The sequence below is a fragment of the Prionailurus viverrinus genome, unplaced genomic scaffold (assembly GCF_022837055.1).
Source record: "Prionailurus viverrinus isolate Anna unplaced genomic scaffold, UM_Priviv_1.0 scaffold_39, whole genome shotgun sequence".
In the NCBI taxonomy this organism is placed as follows: Eukaryota; Metazoa; Chordata; class Mammalia; order Carnivora; family Felidae; genus Prionailurus; species Prionailurus viverrinus.
The window spans coordinates 4257972-4277824 of record NW_025927607.1 but is presented as its reverse complement, the minus strand read 5'-3'; positions in this window follow the sequence as shown (position 1 = coordinate 4277824).

Genomic DNA, 19853 nt, shown 5'->3' with positions numbered 1-19853 from the left:
GACAAAGGTGGGGGGTCTACGCAGCTGGAGGCCCGTGTCAGGAGGACGTGTGCAGACCCCCTGATGGAGCCGGCATTCTCAGGTCCTGCCCCACCATGGCACCTGCCCCACCACAGCCTGGTGAGCCTGCGTAGCCCTGGGCCCCGGGAGTCACGGTGCGGTGTCAGCCCGGCCCGGCCCTGGTGAACCCTTCCTCTGCCCTGAGCTGGTCAGACAGGACACACCGCACCGTGCGCCTTTCTGCCCGCTAAGAACAAGGACAGCATGCCCTCCCCGGGGCCGGGCACCCTCGGCTCAGCAGCTGCCCTGGCTCTTTCCCTTGGTGGCTGCACCCCTTCCTCTGGGCCCCCTTCCCTCCCGGCTGGGGGGCTGCACCACCACCCCCCCCCCCCGTGTCCTCCAGGCACACACACCCCTTCGCTCCAGTCTAACACGTGCCTCTGTGCCTTGGCACGTGCTGTTCCCTCTGCCTGGAATGCTTGTCCCTTTCTTTGCTCAGCCCTGCTTGCTCTTCTCTTGGGCTGTGGCCAAGCCTCCTGTCCAGGGAGTCATCTCAGCTGCGTGGGGTCCCCCGGACGCCCTTCCACCGAGCCGTGTGCCGCATGCCAGCCGGGTCACGCGGTCCGGCCCGCCCCACCCCGGGGAAGGACCCCGCTTTGTGCGGTGCGGCACGTGGGAGGCAGGGGGAAGCCTGGGCCTGGGAGGACTGGCCGGTTCGACCCGGCAGGTGGGTGGGTGGGCACAGGCCAGGAAGCCAGGGGGGGTGTGCGCGTTGTTCCCAAACAGGAAGGAACCCTGTGCCAGCGACACGGGGGCGGAGGGGGGAGCTGTTGCAATCCAGAGAGGCGTCGCCTCAGGCCAAGAGCCCATTGGGAGCCGAGGGAGCCCGTGACGACAACCGGCAGCCGGCCAGGCAACCGACCTCTGTCTCCGGAGCCCTGGAGATAAGGGCCACCTGGCCAGGTGCGCCTCGACCTCAGCTCAACACCAGACCAAGCGAGGCACCCAAGACCAAGGACAGCACCCACCCCGGAGAGTGTGCCGGTCAGCCAGGGCCTGGGTGGGGTGTGGAGTCCTCCCCCCGGCGCCTGGGTGGTCCTCCCTGGCCAGCTCCCGGTCGGCCCAGGCGGTCTCGCGTCTCCATTCGGCCGTGGGCCCCTCGGCTGACGCCGTGATACAGCGTGACGCCGTGATGCTGTGTTTCCACCTCCGCTTTTCCACAGTGGACGTGAAAAGTGCAGGTGACTGCTTTTGCCTACGGGTCTGCTGCCTGCCGTGCCCCCGAGCTGCGTGAGGAAGGCAGGGCAAGTGCCGTCTGTCCCCCGGCGCTCGAGGTGGATGGTGACCCGGTCTGTGGGCCACACAGGCCCGCTCCCCTCTGCCGGCCGCCCGCTCCTGCCCGGCGTCTCCAAGATGCTGTTTCTCAAACTACGGCTAGAGCCAGCCTGCTGGGACACCCCAGGCCAGGGAAGGCCATCAGAGGCCCTGTGCTCACCTTCCCACAGACAGCCCGCCGGGTCCCAGGAGGGGGCAGGGATTGGCCTGAAACCTCCGTCTCAGCCCGAGGGGCAGGACTGTCCCCAGCAGGGGCCGCCTGCTGTGAAGTGCGGCTTTCAGCTCAGCAGTGTCCAGCCCCAGGGGTTCGGGCCGTGACGGAGGGGTCTCTGCCCAGTATGTGTCATACAGAGCCTGCCCCACTGAGAGGCCCCTGAGAAGACACTGTGTCCCTGGGTGATGGCTTAGTTGTGTGGCAAGAGGCGCCACAGGCCCGTCTTGACTGTCTGCTGGCGGTGCCCCCTGCCGCCCCGCTGAGCTGCCTCCCTGGGGCACAGGGCGCCCTGGGGTGCGGGACACAGGGGTCCGAGAGTGAAGGACGTGCACCTGCAGGGCAGACCCGGGAGCCCAGCCCCGTGCGGCAGCGCTGAGACGTGGGGACGGCCCACGGGCTTCAGCCCTGTGCCCGGGAAGGCCGGGAAATTCGGCGGCCGCGGCTCCTCTCCCGGGCAGCCCACCGCGTCCTCACCGCTGCCCGCTTGTCTGAGCTCCGGCTCCCCAGGTCGCCCCCGTCCCCATCTCTCTGCGCCTCCGAGGCTCTGCCCACCCTGGACCCCGGGCTCTCCCTGATTTCCCCCCAAAACGCCACCCACTTTCCGTGCTGCCCCTGGTCAGCCTGAGCGTGCTGGGTGAAGCACCCCTTCCAGGGTAAGGAGGGGGACGCATGGGGTGCCCCGAGGGTATGGGCACAGCCTCTAAGTTCTGGAAGGGCTCAGGAGTTAGAATTTCATGGATTCGTCTGTTCCCCAGGCTGCACCGAGCTGGGTGAGGTTGGGGGAGCAGGGGTAGGGCCCAGCTGTGCCCTCCGGGGACCCACTGCTGGTTCTGAGAGAGAGAAGCCTCCCGGCCCCATCCTCAGGACCCTTGGGGGCCCCGCCACAGGGCTGTGAACAGGCTCAGGGTGGGGCTCAGAGAGGAGGGGCCGGGCCCTCTCCCCTGGAGGTGGGGGGCCCGGGCAGGTATCTGCAGTCACCTGCAGCCTGATCAGTGTCCTCGTCAAGTGTCCTCATCCATAAGTCAGGGAAGGCACCAAGGGCCACAGGGACCAGGGGAGACCAGGGTGCCAATTACTACAGAGCCTCTGGGCCCCCATCACACTCTTCTGGCTCCGGGACTCAGACTTTTAGGGATTTAAGGCTTCTATGAGCCTGAGAGATATGCCTACGTCAGGACGACCCAGCAGCACTCTCCCGTCTGAGATGAGCAGAATCCAGGCCAAAGTCGGGGGACGCCGCTGGGGCTGGCCCCACTGCCCGGTGCCGCACCAAGGCTGCCACTCCCACTGCTGGAAAATTCTGCCCTGGTGCCAGGGAAACAGATCCCAGTGGTTTCTGGCTGTCGTAGATTGGATGGGGTCCTCCCCAAATATATGTGCTAGTCCTGGTGAATGTGACTTATAACAGGGTCACTGCAGATGTGATCAGGTTAAGATGAGGCCACACTGGAGTAGGGGGGACTGCAATCCAATGGCTGCTGTCCTCACAAGGAGGGGGACGTTCGGGCACAGACACAGAAGAGGCCATGTGACAACGGAGGCAGAGATGGGAGTGATGGGGCCACAAGCCACGGACTGCCAGCAGCAGAGACGCTGGAAGATGTACGTGGGCAGGAACCTCTCCTACACTGGCCTCCAGGACAGAGACAATAAACTGTCATGTCTGAGCCTCCCCGTTTGAGGTCATCCGTTACGGCAGACCCAGGGCACCCACACATCGTGTCCAGGAAAGGGTTGACCAGCAGGCCCCGCTGCCCTCCTCGGGAACGCCCACCCGCCAGGTGGCCCGCGGCTGGAACTCGTGGATGAGAGGACCTCGCTGCCCCCTGACTTCTGTGCGGTCTGTGCGGCGTGGTTCGAGCTGAGCACCCGCTTCCGCCCGGGCACCCGGAATCTACGCCAGGCCCAGGGGGCCCCGTGCCCAGCCCCCGATTAAAACCCCAGGCGCTGCGTCTCTCACAGGCACCTGGTGGTGGCCTGTGTGAGTGCACAGGGAGGGCGCCCGGGAGCTCAGGCCTGCTCCCCCGACTTCTCCCTTCCTGCGCGCCCTACCATTTCTGTGTGGTGAATCCCAGCTGGGAGCACGGCCTGTGCTATGTCTCGGGGGGCCCCCGTGAGTCACTGAGCCAGGTGGTCTTGGGGACCCAAACAAGTATGTGCAATTGACTTTTTAAACCTCGGGAAATTGAATGCTTTCCCTTAGCACCCACAACCGTGTGAACAGACCCACATTTCTGTCCTCCACGCGACAGACGTCTGCCTCATTTCTTCCGGAAACATTCTGGGAGAGGTTCTGGGATTTTGCGTCATCGGTTCGTATTTTTGTTTATTTAGCACCATTCACGTGCCTTCTGTGTGTCAACCACACGAGAATGAACAATTCTGAACAAGATGCTGGAGCCGAGTGGCCTCGCTGCTGCAGGGCGCGAGCCCGGATGGTGCAGGGCCTGCGGCCTCAGGGAAGTACCCAGGGTAGCGAGCACACGCACTCCGGGTGGGAGCGACCGGCCGGGAAACTTTCTGGCAGGAGCACGTCTGAGACAAGATCTGACAGGGAGAAAGGTTAACCGGGGCTGTAAAGGCGGGGTGCAGAGTGGGCCAGGCCCGTGGAGCAGGGCACAGTCAGGAACAGAGGGAGGCCCTGCGTGGTTTCTCCGGAGAGCCCCACGGAATCACGGACTTTACCTATGACAGTCACAGATCACAGCAAGGAAAGTGCTTCGAGAGTCGGCCAGGAAAGGGAGGTGCCTCTTCCCGGGCAACCTCCTGTGTCTGGAGGGCACAGTGTCCCAAACATGAGTATCAGAATGCCCAGACTTTCTGGTTCCGGAAGACTGGGGTAGGCCCGAGAATCCGCATTTCAGCAGGGAGCCCGAGAAGACCAGGCTTCTCAGTGGGTATGTCTGGGGTCAGAGGTCATTCAACTCCAAAAGCCTGTGCTTGGACCCCACCTTGCCCAGGGAGCCACTGGGGGACCGGACAGAGGTGAGAACACCACACGTTGGCCCCGCGGGAAACAGCGACACCCAGTGGCCAGACTGAGGCCCCACGGGGAGCTTGGAGAAAGCCGCGTAGAGGGATTGATGCAGGTGGGGCAGAGGCGAGCCTGGGGGTCTGCGGGCACGGGTGCCAGCTGGGCGGAAGGTCTGCGTGGGTGCACGTCGGTCCCAGGTGGTAGCTGGATGCTCACTTTCCTGCACGAAGAATTTTGAGCCCGGCCGTGCTCTGGGTGTGAGCAAAGAGACAATGACTTCTGTGGCCGGAGCCTGCGGGGACTCACGGCGGCAGTGACCGCTGATGCAAGCAGGAAGGCTGCAGACAAGGCCTGGGGAGACGTGGGGGTGATGTTGGGACCCCTGACAGGAAGCTGTTCTCACTGCCTGGCCAAAAGCGCGGGTCACAGAGAGTTCTGGGGGGAACCGGGCCCCCCTCTTCTGCTGCATCCATCTGGGAAGGGTTGAAACCAAAAGCCCAGGTGGGAAGTAGGTTCCGGGGTGTTCTAGAAGCACGGGCGGTGGGTGGGTGGTAGTCCTGTCCTTATATTTTACAGAACTGAACTCAGCCAATCTTTGAATCCCCTGGAAGAAAGTCTGCTGCTATTCTGTTTACAGATGAGGAAACTGAGGCATGGAGCAGTTCACCCCCCTGGACTGAGCTTTACTGGGCCACTGGGCCGCCGTGGGCTTCCATTCGTGGTGACCGGCAGGGCTCCTTGTCCCCGGCCCCAGGTGACCATGCAGAGGAAGAAAGCTCTGGGCCACTCTCAGGTACATGCTTGCCATCAGGGCTCCAGCTGGGGTCTCCGCAGGAGTTGGGCCCGTCTGCTCCAGCTGGGCCAGGGCCCTGGGCCTCCGCGGAGGGAGCCAGGCAGAGGCAGCTCCGGAGGCAGTCGGGGCCCGAGTGCTGGCTCATGCACAGCACGTCCCTGTTGGGAGGGCTCCACTAACCCTTCCTACCACTTCTAGATGTGTTCTGGGTCTTACCTCTTTCCCCCCCTTGTTCCCAGAATGTGGCTCAGACCCCGAGGTCACTGGGGTCTCGTCCCATGCATACCTGGCAGAGGAAGCTTGCTCTAGCAGGGCCTGCACAGGCCACGCCCTGGGCCCTGAACTCCCCGGGGGGACCCTGGTCTCTGCTCCACCGTGGCCCGGGACGCCCCTCCACATGGCCCCCACCGTTTTGCCCATGTTCCCCCAGCGAAGGCACCTGAGTGGGGCCCCCGGCCACTTCCAAGGAGGCCTGAATCCCCGGGCAAGCAATGCGGGGTGCGGTCCGCTCACACCAGCTCCCCGAGAAGGCTCAGCAAACAGCACCGTCACTGTCGTCGGGACTGGCCTCCTGGCTCCTTCACACATCCTCTCGAATAACCAACGAGAAAGGAATTGATCCTCAAGCTCCTTCCTCCAAGGTCAGCCTCCTTTCTGCCAAGATCTAAGAAAAGATTTAATTTCAGTCACTTCTGCTGCCAGTTTCAATTCTGCAATGTCATCTTCCGAGCCGCGCGTCTGAATTACACCCTGTGCACCCTGGGCGCCGCGTCGTCTTGGTTGAGGCGAGCAGAAGACCCTCCGAGGGAGCCCCGTGTGCCGAGGAGAGGGGCGTCGGAGGCCTTTCACACACAGCTTTGTCTGTGCAGAAGGGGTCCGTCCCGAATGATCGACAAGCACATCATCACGTGCAAAACAACACAGATTTGGGGGCCACACAGGCAGGAAGATCCTGACAGCCAGACACACGGACGTGAACGAACGACCTCTGAGTACGAAAACTGTGTCAGGGACGTGGCCACGGGAGCGCCTGGGAGGGGAAGGGGCTCCTGGCGGCCCGAGAGTAGCAGGTGCTGCACGCGCTCGTGAACAGGAGCAGGACGGCCGGACTCCTGTGGGATGTGCATGCGGTGGCCGCTGCAGCCACGGAGCCTGACACGAGCCGGACACGAGCCTGATGCAGCTTCGTGATCTAAAACGACAGGGGAGGGGCGCCTGGGTGGCTCAGTCGGTTGAGCTTCCGACTTCGGCTCAGGTCGTGATCGCGCGAGATCTTGCGTGATCGCGCGAGATCTTGCGTGATCGCGCGAGATCTTGCGTGATCTCGCGTGAGTTCGAGCCCCGCGTCGGGCTCTGGGCTGACGGTTCAGAACCTGGAGCCTGCTTCAGAGTCTGTGTCTCCCTCTCTCTCTGCCCCTCCCCCATTCATGTTCTGTCTCTCTCTGTCTCAAAAATAAATAAACATTAAAAAAAAATTTTTTTTAATAAAACGACGGGAGTTGTTCACACCTTCGCGGAATAGAAGCCAAACACCTCTGCAGACGTTGTAAACATTTCCTACACTTTGGATATTTCTTGTCCTTGAAGTGTTGCTGGTTGATTCTGTCACATTCGAGTTCCAGATTTTGATGTGGCCACATCTGCTGGGCTGGTCCTTCACGATGTCTGGATACCTTATGCTCCAGTTTTCCGCCCTCACGATCTGGTGCCCTGCCCCAAGCCCTTTCCTAATACCATCCCGCAGGGGATTCAGATTTCGGGAGGACATAAACATTCAGTCTATTAGCTCCTGTGAGAAAGTCTTGGTAATTAACACTTGCTTAGAAAATTACCAATTTGGGCGGCCGGGGGGGGGGGGGGGGGGGGGCGCCTGGTTGGCTCAGTTGGTTGAATGACTGACTCTTGATTTTGGCTCAGGTCATGATCTCATGGTCCGTGGGATCAAGCCCTGAGTCAGGCTCTGAGCTGATAGTGAGGAGTCTGCTTGGGATTCTCACTCCCTCTCTCTCTGTCCTTGCCCTGCACACACGTGCTCTCTCTCCCCAAATTGATAAATTAGTAAATAAATAAATAAAAAGAACGAAAGTTCATTCCTTTGTTTTCAGTGTAAATCCACGACCCTCCCCCGCGGTTAAAAAAAAAAAAAAGATTACCAATTTGTTTAGATTTTCACCTTTTATATAAAGATTTAAAGTGCATTTGTTGTGTAGTTACATTTTCTCCTTTTCAAATAACTAAGCCTTTTTTTTTTCCCCCTGAGTCTGGATTTTGTTTATTTTCTCCTCCATAACTCCAGGTTTTACCTTATCTCTTGAAAACTCTCTGCTGAACTTTGTTGTTGTTACTTACCATCTGAATTCTGGGGTTGAATATAAGTCAATCATTTTCAGTCCTTCTTGAATTCTTATCAGGGGGGCCTGGGTGGCTCAGTGGGTTGAGTGTCAGACCCTTGACTTCTGCTCAGATCATGATTTCACACTTCGTGGGATCGAGCCCCGTGAGGTTGAGCTGGAGCAGGGCTCTGTGCTTCGTGGAGCCTGCTTGGGATTCCCTCCCTCCCTCTCCCCTTTTCCTGCTTGCGCGTGCCAGCGCAAATTCTCTCTCTCTCAAAAGTAAATAAACATTAAAAATAGTTCTTATCAAAGCATTTAAGGCTTGTGTTTGTGTCCCTTTATTTAAGTTTATTTCTTTAGAGAGAGAGAAAGAGGGAGGGAGAGAGAGGGAGAGAGAGAGAGAGAGAGGGAGAGAGAGAGAGGGAGCATGTGCCAGCAGGGGAGGGGCACAGAGAGAAGGCGAGAGAGCGAATCCAAGCCGGCTCCGTGCTGTCAGCGCAGAGCCTGACATGGGGCTTGAACTCACGAACCGTGAGATCAGAACCTGAGCAGAAACCAAGAGTCAGACGCTCAACTCACGAGCCACCCAGGCGCCCCTCATTTGCTTCTTTTAACACGGGGGCTGCATCGGACTGACACCAATGAGGACCCCCTCCTTCACCCCTACCTGGAGTGCCATTTCACTTCTGTCTTCTCCTTTAGCCAAATACATTTTTCATTTCCAAAGTGCTTGATGTTTTCTCCTTGGGCTGTGTTTTTCTGGTTTGCTCTCTTTTTTATTACCTTGGACTCAGAAAAAGATGACCTATACAACTTCTTCTGTGAATAATTTACTGACGTTTGAGGGGGGTGGGGCTCGAGGCCTAACTGAAATGATGTCAGTGTTCATGGGCTTTGGTGAGGGTCCTGTCAGCGGGCTCGCAGAGTCTGCAAAGGGCATTCAGTCACCGTGGGCAGGGCTACGGGCCCCCTGAGTTGGGGGTGAGTCCCAGGTGTCAGCGGCACTGAGAAGCCTCGCCGGTCCTGGAGGGTACAGGGCGGGGGCCGTACTGGAACCTGGAGTAGGCCGTGGGGGGTCCAAAGCCCTCAACGAGCATGGCAAACCACTAGGGGTGCTCTGAAAAGGCGGAGACGAGGGACACCTCCCTGCACCTGCCCCCCGCCCTCTCCTCCTGCCTTCTGATCTCCTGCTGGACCCTTCCACTGGCTGAAACCAGGGAGGTCAGAGGACCCAGAGAGGTCAGCCCCCGGGGACAGAGCGGGCAGAGGCTGACTGGGGAAGCAGGGGCCAGGTCTGGAGGGGGTCCCCACCCTCCATACCCCCAGGCACGGCCGTGACAGGATGTCCCCTGCCTCGCTATAAGTTCCTGTGGAAGGGCCTGTCTTCACTAAGACTGCTCAGGCCCAAGCCCTCAGCAGCATCTGGTGGTGTGCTGAATGTTCTTTGCATACGGGACCTCTGACCTCCAGGCTCTGTCTAGTGCCCGGCTGCTGCTCCCCCGACCCCCTCCCCACCCCCCCTCGGCTTTCCCTGCCAGCAGCAGAATCCGTCCTGGAATTTTCCGGGAGCGCTCAGTCTGCTTTCTTCCCCACCCACCCCCCCCAACCCTGCTCAGCTCTTTGCGGGCAGTGGGGCGTCCTGATGTAGCCCCACCTAACAGACGGCATCTTAAGGACACAGAGAAGGACAGCCCTTCCTGTTCCCTCCCCCTGCAAGCCCCAGACACAGCTCAGAACTTGTAGGGTCTTTGTGGATGTGCAGGGGAGGAACAGGGGAGCTCCAGGTGGGGACTCCGATTGACCTTTAGGGACCTCCTTCTGGTCTGGTCACACGAGGAGCCCCCAGAAGCAGCCGTTCTGTGGACACGGTCCCCCCACAATGGGCTCTGGCTCAGCCCAGCTGCCAGCTGCTGCCAGCCAGACACTGAGTCAGCATCTGGCCCGCAAACAGAGCCCAGCAGAGCGGTCCACACGCGGTGCAGGGCCCCTCTGGGCCTCCCGGGCCAGAAGCTCAGGGGCCCGTCCACTTGGGACCTTGCCAATCTCCACCCGGTTCTGCTCTGTCCCACCCACGGTTCCAGGCTTCCGAGTCTGACACCCAGCAATGCCCGTCTCCTTCAGGCCATCTCACTCCTTCATAAAATGGAATATAACGTTGGTCCTACCTCCTGGGTGATTCAGCAGTAAAGTGAGAGCAGGTATTGCAAAGGGACAGGTGTGTTCTTCCAAATACAGATTCCTCCCTGCTGGCTGGGAGGGTGCTGTGAACCAGAGCCTCCATTAATTAAGGCCCGGACTGGGTACCCCGAAACCTGCTTCCTACCATCCCCCAAGGGCTGCCTCAACCCCTGGGGCTCTGGCCCCCGAGAAGCTCCTGGAGTCTGGGAATGAGCTTTCAGCCAAGGGCCTGCCTGGCACTGGCTTCACGCACCCCGACCCTCAGGGGCCTTTTCAAGTTTCTCAGCCTTGGTTTCCTCCTGGGCACAATGGGGCTGACAACTGTGCCTCCCTATGCAAGACAGCAGGAGTAAACCAAGCTCGTTATTCAAAAGTCAGCACTTTGCAAATTCTGATGCAGGTGCTGGGAGAATTAGGGACAGGTGTCTGGGGGCTGCCCCTCGGCGTTCCCACATGCCCAGCCTCGGGCTGCCCTCAGACCAGCCTGGTGGACAGTCGCAGCCCTAGGACTCGAGTCTGTGCTCAGCTCCTGGGCCCCAGCCCCACTGCCTATGCTGGGCCAGTGCCCGGGGCTCTGCCGGGCCTCCTTCCACTGCACCCAGACCAGTGGCTCCTGTTCACTCACCACCCCATCTCTGCGGCCCCACAGAGTGAGGAAACCTGTCCACGGCTCTGGGAGGTTCCTCAATGCTCTGCCCGTGTGCTGGCCTGCCAGCCTGGGGAGTCCGTGCCCAGACAGCCTGGTTCTCAGCTTACACACTACACTCCCTGTTGGCTCGTTTGTTTTACTTTTCTCCAAACCCAAACAAGGGTACAATCCCCACTTTAAACACAAGGGCCTCAGACTCTCAGGGGATGGAACGAATGAGAACTGGGGCATGGGAACGTTCCATCCAGTGTCGGAGGCGGGAAGGCTGCATGGAGGAGGCATCCTAATAGGGCTTTGGAGGATAGGAATTGTCAGCTTTAGAGGAAGTCCGCAGAAGCTGAAGAGAAGGCGTGACCATGGAGTGGGCAGTGGGGCAGTTGGTCAGGCACCTGGAGGGAATAAGCAAGGACCAGATGGACAAAGGGGCTTCCGCCAGGTGGAGGAGCTGTGTGGCCACAGGATCCAAGCTCCAGGTCAGGGAAACTGTCCCACGCAGGCGCCCCTTGGGGCCTTGACCTGCCTAGGCAACCCCCCCCCCCCCCCCCCCCCCCGCAGCCCGAGCCGCTGAGCAAGTTGGGAAGAGAAGGGTCCCCACTAGGCCAGCGGGTCCTGCCTCGACAGGAGCGCAGTGCCTCCGCGCAAGTCCTTCCCTCGGTTTCCCGTGTTGGCCTCAGTTTCCTCATCTGTAAAATGCAGCTAACGCCTTCCAGCGTTGGATCTGGAACCCCACGGCGATGCAGCTCCAGCCCACAGAGCTCCCCGCCCCGCGGCCCCGGGCCCGCCTTCGGGGCGGGGTCTGTTCTCCCGCAGCAGGAGAGCCCCACGAAGGCCAGCAGCCCCCGCACACGCGCCGCTGTCCACGGGGATGCGCGCCCCGCTCGGCTCCCTGGCCCGGAGACACGCCCCGCCGTTGCCTTGGCAGCCGCGTCCCCCGGGGGCGCGCAGGGCCCCGCACCGGGCTGCGGGGGGGGGGGGGGGGGGGGTTGCCTAGGCAACCAGGCGCTGCCGCCTCGGGGCGAGGCCCGCACTGGGCGGGGCCTCCAGGGGCGGGGCTCGGGGCCCCTGGCGCCAAAGACCCGGGGCTGGAGGTCCCCGAGTGGGCAAAGGAGTCGGGAGTTCTGGCCCCGCCCATCCACCGGGAGGACACTGCGGACTGCTGGCGGGCGTTAGAGGCCTCGCAGCATCTTCCGAATTGCACCTGTCCCCTTAGACATCCCCCCACCTCCAGAGCCAAGGTCGCCGTAATTTGGGCAGACGACAGCGGTCCCAGCACCTCCCCCCCTCCCCCAAACGGTCCAATTGTCACTTCTTTTCAGGTAACTTGTCACTCTGACTTCTATTTTGGATGATGATGATGATGATGTCCTGCGTTCTGCAGGTTTGGTTTTATTTTTCTCATTCGGGATCACGTTGATTTCTCGCTGAGCATTTCTGTCTATCTGCAGTTCTGGAAAATGCGAAGCCAATATTTCTTCAAATATAGTTTCCATGTCTCTCCACTCCTCCTTCCGGAATTTCAGGAGCCCTTTCTCAAGCACAGGTGACAGGCTTCTCCAACCCGGCTTCCCGATTTCTCCCGACCCCACCGCCCTGCCTTGGCGCTTCTGTTGCGCGCGGGCCCACAGTCCTAGGCTTCCCTTCCCCGCCAGGCAGGAGCCTCGAGCTTTGCTTTTCTTCCCAACTTTGCTCCAGGGTGACCCCAGTGGGACCTGGTGCTCACAAAGCTCTCCCAAGTAGCCGGCACCCCATCCCCACTTTGTTCCCTCAGGTCCCCTCTGCACCCTCCGAGCTGCTGTGCAGACATTACAGTCCCTGCTGGTCCTGAGGGGCTCCGCCGGGCTGAGCCGACACCATGGGTTGGTGGCACTTGGGCGGTTTATCTTTTCTGTTTGCAAGCTTGGTTTGTGTGTGTTGAGTCCTGCGATATATTTTTCCACAATTCGTTTTTATTAAGTGAAACCATTTGAAATGACCATTTTTTTTGTAGGTCAAAAATAGTTGCACATGAAGGATGTCACGAGTTAACCTAACGTTTGGAGTGACTGGGGGGGGTCTTTCCAGGTTGTTCAGCTCTACAGCATTTTGTCTACAGCTCGGACAGGATTTTAAAAACCTGATTTCTAATGTAGGATTTGTTACTGTAAGTTCAGAATGGTACAACGAGAAGGTAAAAGTGAAAATGGGTCTTAACCTCTACTCTTAGAGCCGCCGAAATAAAAAATGTATCTGTATACCCAGAGAAGACTAGCAAGTTCAAACTGCACATACAGAAAGGCTATATAAACATGCTTAAAAGCGAAGGCCTTCTCCGCTCCTCTCCCCAGCAGCAGCCCCAGCCGTGGCAAATACCGTCTCCCGGTTCTGGCGCTTCCGTTCAGGAATACAAGAGAGGGAGGTGAATGTTATGCACACTCTTCTGTGCCCCTTTGAAATAATTTAGCAAACATCCTTGTGATCTTTGCACATCAGCACATCATTTGGGACTCATTGTTTTTCGTAGCTTCAGAAAAATCTCTCCTGTACATACCCCCAATTCAACGAACCACTCCCCTTCGGGAAACACCTAGATTATCTCCAGTTTTGGGGGCAAATTTTTGCGCGTAGATACCGCAGGCGAATGTCTAGCCACAGCCTTCCTGAATCAAGGATAGGAGCACCTTTGGGGCGCCTGCCTGGCTCAGTTTGTAGAGCATGCAATGCTCGATCTTGGGGTGGTGAATCTGAGCCCCACTTGCGGGTAGGGGCCCCCCGGGTGGCTCAGTTGGTTAAGCGTCCAACTTCGGCTCAAGTCATGATCTCACGGCTTGTGAGTTCGAGCCCCGCGTCGGGCTCTGTGCCGACAGCTCGGAGCCCGGAGCCTGCTTCGGATTCTGTGCCTCCTTCTCTCTCTGCCCCTGCCCTGCTCATGCTCTGTCTCTCTCTCTCAAAAATAAACAAACATTAAAAATTTTTTAAAAATTAAACAAAAATAAAAAGAATGATAGGAGCACTTTAAACGTGGAAACAATTCGACAAACTGAAGAAAAATAATGATACTTGTCCCGGCCACTGCCACCACCATGTTGTAGAGGGGCTCCTTTCCACACACCCTTGCTCACTGGACATCACCAGACATTTACGTTTTGGACAATTCAGTAGGTCAAAAAATATCTCCCTGTTTTGATCTCCATCCCTTTAACTGTGATGACCTTTGCTATTGACCCATTGTCTTCCTGTCAAGTGTCCCTCCGCAGTATCTGGCCATCTCTCTGCCGGTGTTTACATTTTGTGCTGTTAGGTCGCACGGGCTTTTTGTAGCTTTAGAAAATTCCCTTCATCTTCATATGTTCTGAAGTATTTTTTCAGTATGGGGCTGGTCTTTCAATTTCGTTTATGATGTTTGGGCCATGTAGACGCTCCGTTTTCACGTGGTCCGTCGGTTTCTAGCACTTTCAAGTCATGGGTCCTCGTTTGTCCGCACCAAGATATTGAATGTGTCCAATCCTGCTTCATTCTCATTTCCTAAAGTTTCATTTTTTTTACAACAAATGTTTACTCTGCCAGAAGCTTTTCTTGATGTCGTGGCAGGCGGTATTCAATGTTATAGATCTCCCACAGTGGCCGGTACCAGGGACCAAGTCATCTACTCTCCCCAAATCATTTAAAAGGGTATCCTAAACTTTTGATCTGATATCTTTCAGAATTTAGAATTTTGGAACTTTCCGTTTTAACGTCTAACAGGGCAGATGCTCTTCCTTCCTCTCCTTTTAAACAAATTTCCTGATTAGTCTTGTATGTTCCTTTTTTTCCAGGTGAATTTTTGTCGCTATTTTAACTAAGACTGAATCAAATGCGTCCTTTTAATCTAGGGAAAACTGGGCCTTTTACAACATTGCCTCTTTCTTTCCGGGGGTATGCTGTGCTTTGCCATTAATTTACCTCTTTTCAGTGGATTTTTAATTTTTGTACGCAGTTTCTTTACCCATGAGAAACTGGCACGTTTCTTGTTGTTTCTGGATGTTTTACATTTCTCAGTGCTATTGTGATTGGACTCCTCAATTCCAGGCTCTAACTGGTTATACTGGTGACCCCACTTGCTTTTCGGAAAACTGTTGCCCTGTCAGTGATGATGTTTCCTACTCGCCCCAACTTACTGTTTCCTGTGGCTTTTCGCTCATCCCTAAAGTTTTCTAGGTCGACAATCACCTTATCTGAAAAGAATGATAATTTTGTTTCTTCCTTTCTAATACGTTTGCTTTTTTTCCTCTCATTTGCAATTACAGCGGCTGATACTTCTGAGTGGAGTGGAGGGGACTGTGCAAGTCCCTTGCTGTCACGGGAGTCCTTTTGTGTCTCCGTTACAGCTGTCGTCTGCACAGGGCTCACTGTGTGCCCAGCCCTGCTCTCAGCATTTCACATGCAAACCCCCAGCCCCACCTGTGAGGTTGGGAGACTCTTACCCCATTTGAGGAGTGGTGGCAGACATGGGGTGACTGACCTTGTCTGGAGTCACACAGCTGATGGAGAGTGAAGCCCACAAGAATGGCCACGAAAGGCAATCAGGGTGTGGGTTGAAAGAGCCCAGGGGAGGGTGCAGTTGCAGGGCTAAGTCATGCGGGGTCTGCCGGCCAGTCCAGTCTTGCTGCTGGGGGGAGGGGCATGTAAAGGGTGCGAGGGCCAGCATGCAGATGCTAGGAGTCCCAAAGTCAGAAAAATATTAAAACCAAGAGAGGTCAAAATATTTGAAAAACCATACAGATTAATTTTCTGGAATGAAAGAAAAATAAACAACCTCAGATTGAAAGGGCTCACAGGGGGGCACCTGGGTGGCTCAGTCGGGTAAGTGTCTGACTTTGGCTCAGGTCATGATGTCGTGGCTCGTGGGTTCGAGCCCCGTGTCAGGCTCTGTGCTGACATGTCAGCTCGGAGGCCGCTTCGGATTCTGTGTCTCCCTCTCTCTCTCTCTCTCTGTCCCTCCCCGCCTTGTGCTCTGGCTCTCTCTCTCAAAAAATAAAATAAAAACATTAAGCAAATACATTTTAAAAAGGGGGGCTCACAGAAAAATCCACACCTTTAGGAAGTTCTAGAAGCATCCTGAGAGAAAGAACATGGAACAAGAACCCAGGGGACATGGGACGTCTCAACTGCATACAAGGAGACCACGAAAGAATATTTTTTAAAAATTGGAGGAAACAGGGCACCTGGGTGGCTCCATCAGATGAGCGTCCGACTTTGGCTCAGGTCATGATCTCACGGCTTGTTAGTTTGAGCCCCACGTCGGGCTCTGTGCTGACAGCTCGGAGCCCGGAGCCTGCTTCCGATTTTGTGTCTCCCTCTCTCTCTGTCCTTCCCTCACTTGCGCTCTGTCTCCCTGTCTCAAGAATAAATAAACATTAAAAAAAAAATACAAATTGAAGGAAACAAGCTTTGCACCTAGAGTTTTGTATCCAGCCCAATTGAAAGTATGAAAAAGTCTTCTCAGGAACCTGAAGCTTCAACATATTTTTCACCCAAAACCCACGTTAAAAATACGGTGTATTTCATGAACAACATAAATGCAGGAGAGGCTTCCCAGAGGTATGGAAAATAACAATGCCCACATTCCTGGGAATGAGTGTTAGTTATTGTAAACAAAAGTGAGGACCAAAGGAAAAAAAAAAGAGTATGTCCACAATAACTCAGAACCATAATCCTAGACAATCAGGGCCCTGGAGTAAAGAATCTTTGGCAAGCTGAGGTACTTGAATGTTAGGGACAATATGTGACTACAGAGGTTCATGGGGTAAGTAAAAATGGTGTTAAATTTAGGGCAATTGCCATAAGAATAAAAGTAAGACCAAGGATAAAGCACAAGAAAATTCACTATACTCCATGAAAAATAGAAAAAAATAAATACAATAAATAAAATTTTGTATAAGCTGGCAAACCAAATCTCAGTATAACAGTTAATTACTATAAATGTAAGTGGATAAAATTCCAATTAAAAGGTAACCCCCCCCAAAAGGTACAACCTAATTAGATTTAAAAATGCTAACAATGGGTAGCTTAAAGGAGATACACTTAAAAAGAAAGATACAAGGGGCACATGGGTGGCTCAGTCGGCTGAGCATCCGACTCTGGAGTTTGGATCAGGTCATGATCTCACAGTTCATGGGTTGGACGGCAAGGAGCCTGCGTGGGATTCTCTCTCTCCATCTGTCTCTGACCCTTCCCCTCCCCCCTCTCAAAATAGATAAATAAACTTTAAAAAAGAGAAAGATACAAATAGCTTAGAATAAAATGTTGGCAAAAGACATGCCAGGCAGATATGAACCAAAGGAAACTGGATATGACTTTCAAGTTTAAGACAAAAAAATTTTTTTAAACCCACATGGGACACCACATGCATTCTGATGAAATGGGCCACAGAACAATAGTGCACGTCCATCAGGATCATTTAAATACCCGAGAATAAGTCTCAACGTACATCACGCAAGATCTGCCAGACCTGCAGGGAGAAATAGGTATTTCAACAATTGTCACTAGAGATTTTAATTAAAAAAAAATTTAATAGCTCAAGCAGACAAAAACTAGACGTCTCCAAATCCTGAACATCATAATTAATAACCTTAAAATCATAAATATCTACGGAAGTCTATACCCATCAAACAGAGAGTACAACCTTTTAGCACATGTAGAACAGTTATAGAAAAGGACCATGTGTTGGGAGCTGAAGAAGCCTCCATAAATTTCTGGGGCAACATTCCATGCAGCGGGCTGCGATGTTTGGCTTGTGCTTCGAGGTCCCCTCTGCGCCATGTCCTAAGAAACCGTGCTCGTCAGTGGGTGCCCCAGCCTTCCAGCTGCCCTTGGACTCAGGCAGAGGGGGCACTCCCAGGTCCAGAGAGGAGGAGAGTGGGGTCCAGGGCCAGGGGTTGGCTGCTCTGGTCCCTCTTGATGAGTGCTCAGCTAAGGCCTCTGTTCCCGCCAGGGCTGCTCCCTCTCCTCCCTCCCACCCCTTGCAGTCGGCCACAGTGTCACTGCAGTGTCACTCAGTCCTGGGGTTTCCCTTCTCCTAACTACACCTTTGTAAACAGTCCCTTTATCAAATACTCCTCACATTACCTAATTGGAGTGTGCCATCTGCTTCCTGCCAGGATCTTGACTGAACACAGGCTTTGTTCTCAGGCGGTAACGCGATTAAATTAGAAACTGGTAACAAAAAGTTACGATAAAAGAAATACCGAAGCAAGCGAGCAAGAAACGCTATTGGAAAGTAAATAACATTATTAAATAAGGCATGGGCTTATAACCCACGAGTTTAAAAGGAGATCATCAGGGATATTAGAAATATTTAGATCTGCGGTGCCCGGGTAGCTCAGGCAGTTAAGCGTCCGACTTCGGCTCAGGTCACGATCTTGCGGTTTGTGAGTTCAAGCCGAGCGATGGGCTCTGTGCTGACAGCTGGGAGCCTGGAGCCTGCTTTGGATTCTGTGTCTCCCTCTCTCTCTGCCCCTCCTCTGCTCATGCTCTGTCTCTCTCCCTCAAAATAAATAAACATTAAAATAAAAAGAGAAATATTTAGATCTGAGTGATAATGAAACATCATATGTCCAAATTTGTGAGCCCTGATAAGGCTGTGCTGTAGAATGAAGTTTGCAGTTTTAAATATATCCGTCAGAAAATTAGATGGTTTAAAAATAAATGAGTTTGAGCACTTAGCTCAAGACGGAAGCAACATACAGACCCGGAGAACCAGGAAGGAGGGAAATCATCAACAAGGGCAGAAATGAGTGAAACAAGAGGAAAGATGAGAAGACGGCCCAAACAAAAAGTTGGTCCCTTGAAAATATTTGAAAATATTAACAGAGAAAAACGCAAGTAAACAAAGTACAGAATTTAAAAAGGAGAAATAACTAGAGAAGCGATTGACATAAGAATGAGTATATGCCGGTAATTTTAAAAGCTCAGCGAAATTGATTAATTCCTAGAAACATGTAAAATTTGGCTCAAGAAATAGAGAACTTGACCAGATCAATAAATATGATGAAAATGGAAATGCTAAAGCCCCCCCATGCCCCGCCCAGATAGTTTGGAAAAACAAGAATTTCTCTTTTATGTAGGTGGTTCCATGAAATAAAAGAAGAAAAGAAGAAAAGTTGGGGGGGGGGGCTTTGGGGGATGGGGTGGGAGGGTGGCCTCCTTGGCAGGATGCATATTCCAGGAGCTGGGCTGGAAAGGGACCTGGGCACCTTGTTACTCTGGAGGAATGTGCCACACAGATGGTGCAAACCGAGGCGAAGCCCCCCAGCCCTCACTGAGTGGGGTGGGGATTCAGTGGTTAACTAAAACCTTCAGGGCAGCGTCCTGCACCTGCTGGGCGCTGGGGGAGGCTGAGCCACGGGGATGCAGAGAAAGCTGATGGCAGGAGCTGGGCTGGAAAGGGAGCTGAGCACCCCGCTTCCGCGAAGGCATAACGTCACCGCGCCCACCGCAGTTCCGGTGGGTGAGCCGGCTGGAGGCTCCGTCAAAGGTGCCACCCCCTAGGGTGGCCGGTGGAGGTCGGTGGCAACAGCGAGGCCAGTCGGTCTGGGTGGCCTGGGAAGCCGCTGGACGGGTTGACGCAGGCTGGGTTTGCCCGTGTGGCCCGGCAGCAGCGTGTGACCTGGTCCACGGAAGTTAGGCTGCGGAGGCAGGGTGCGAGGACCGTGGGGGCTGATGACCTGGAGAAGTGGGGCGGGCGGCGGGTGGGGGTCTCCACCCAAGGCATGATGGGAGGAGAAGCGGGAGGCGGCCGGCCGGTTGCATCATCCCTGCGAGAAGAGCTGTGCGCGACGCCCTGGTCCCCTCCAGTGCCGGACCGCGCCTGCAGACGCGATTAAAATTCACCTGTTACGCCGGAGTCGGTGTCCGCTCCCCGCCCCCCACCGCCCCTCCCTGCGGCAGGGACCCCACCGAGTCTTTGTCCCTCTCTCTGCGACCAGGCGCTCGTGCTGCCAGCGTCGCGGGTGGGGGGCTGGGGGCAGGCGGAGATTTCACTAGAAAGGGGTCACACTTGGGGGAAGGCCCGGCGCGGGATCCGCGGCAAGTGCGGGCGGGCAGGGCGCCGCCCGGTCACTCACCCCCGCGGCGGGGGGAGGGGGGGGTGGCGCGCGGGGACTGCGCGGGCGGAGGGGGCGCCGCGTTCGAGCCCGGGGTCGGTTCCCCACGTCTCCCACCGAGCAGACCGCGGTGTCGTGTCGGCGGTGATGTCACAGCTCGGCTCCAGGCCCCCCGCCCCCTCCGGTCCCAGCCCCCCTCCCCGAGGCGGCCGCGACGCCCGTCCCTCTCCCCGCGCGACAAACCAGCTGGCGGCTGGGGCTCGGGCGCCGCGCGCAGCCAACCAGCGCGGCGGGAGGGGCGCGGGGCGGGCCGGGCCG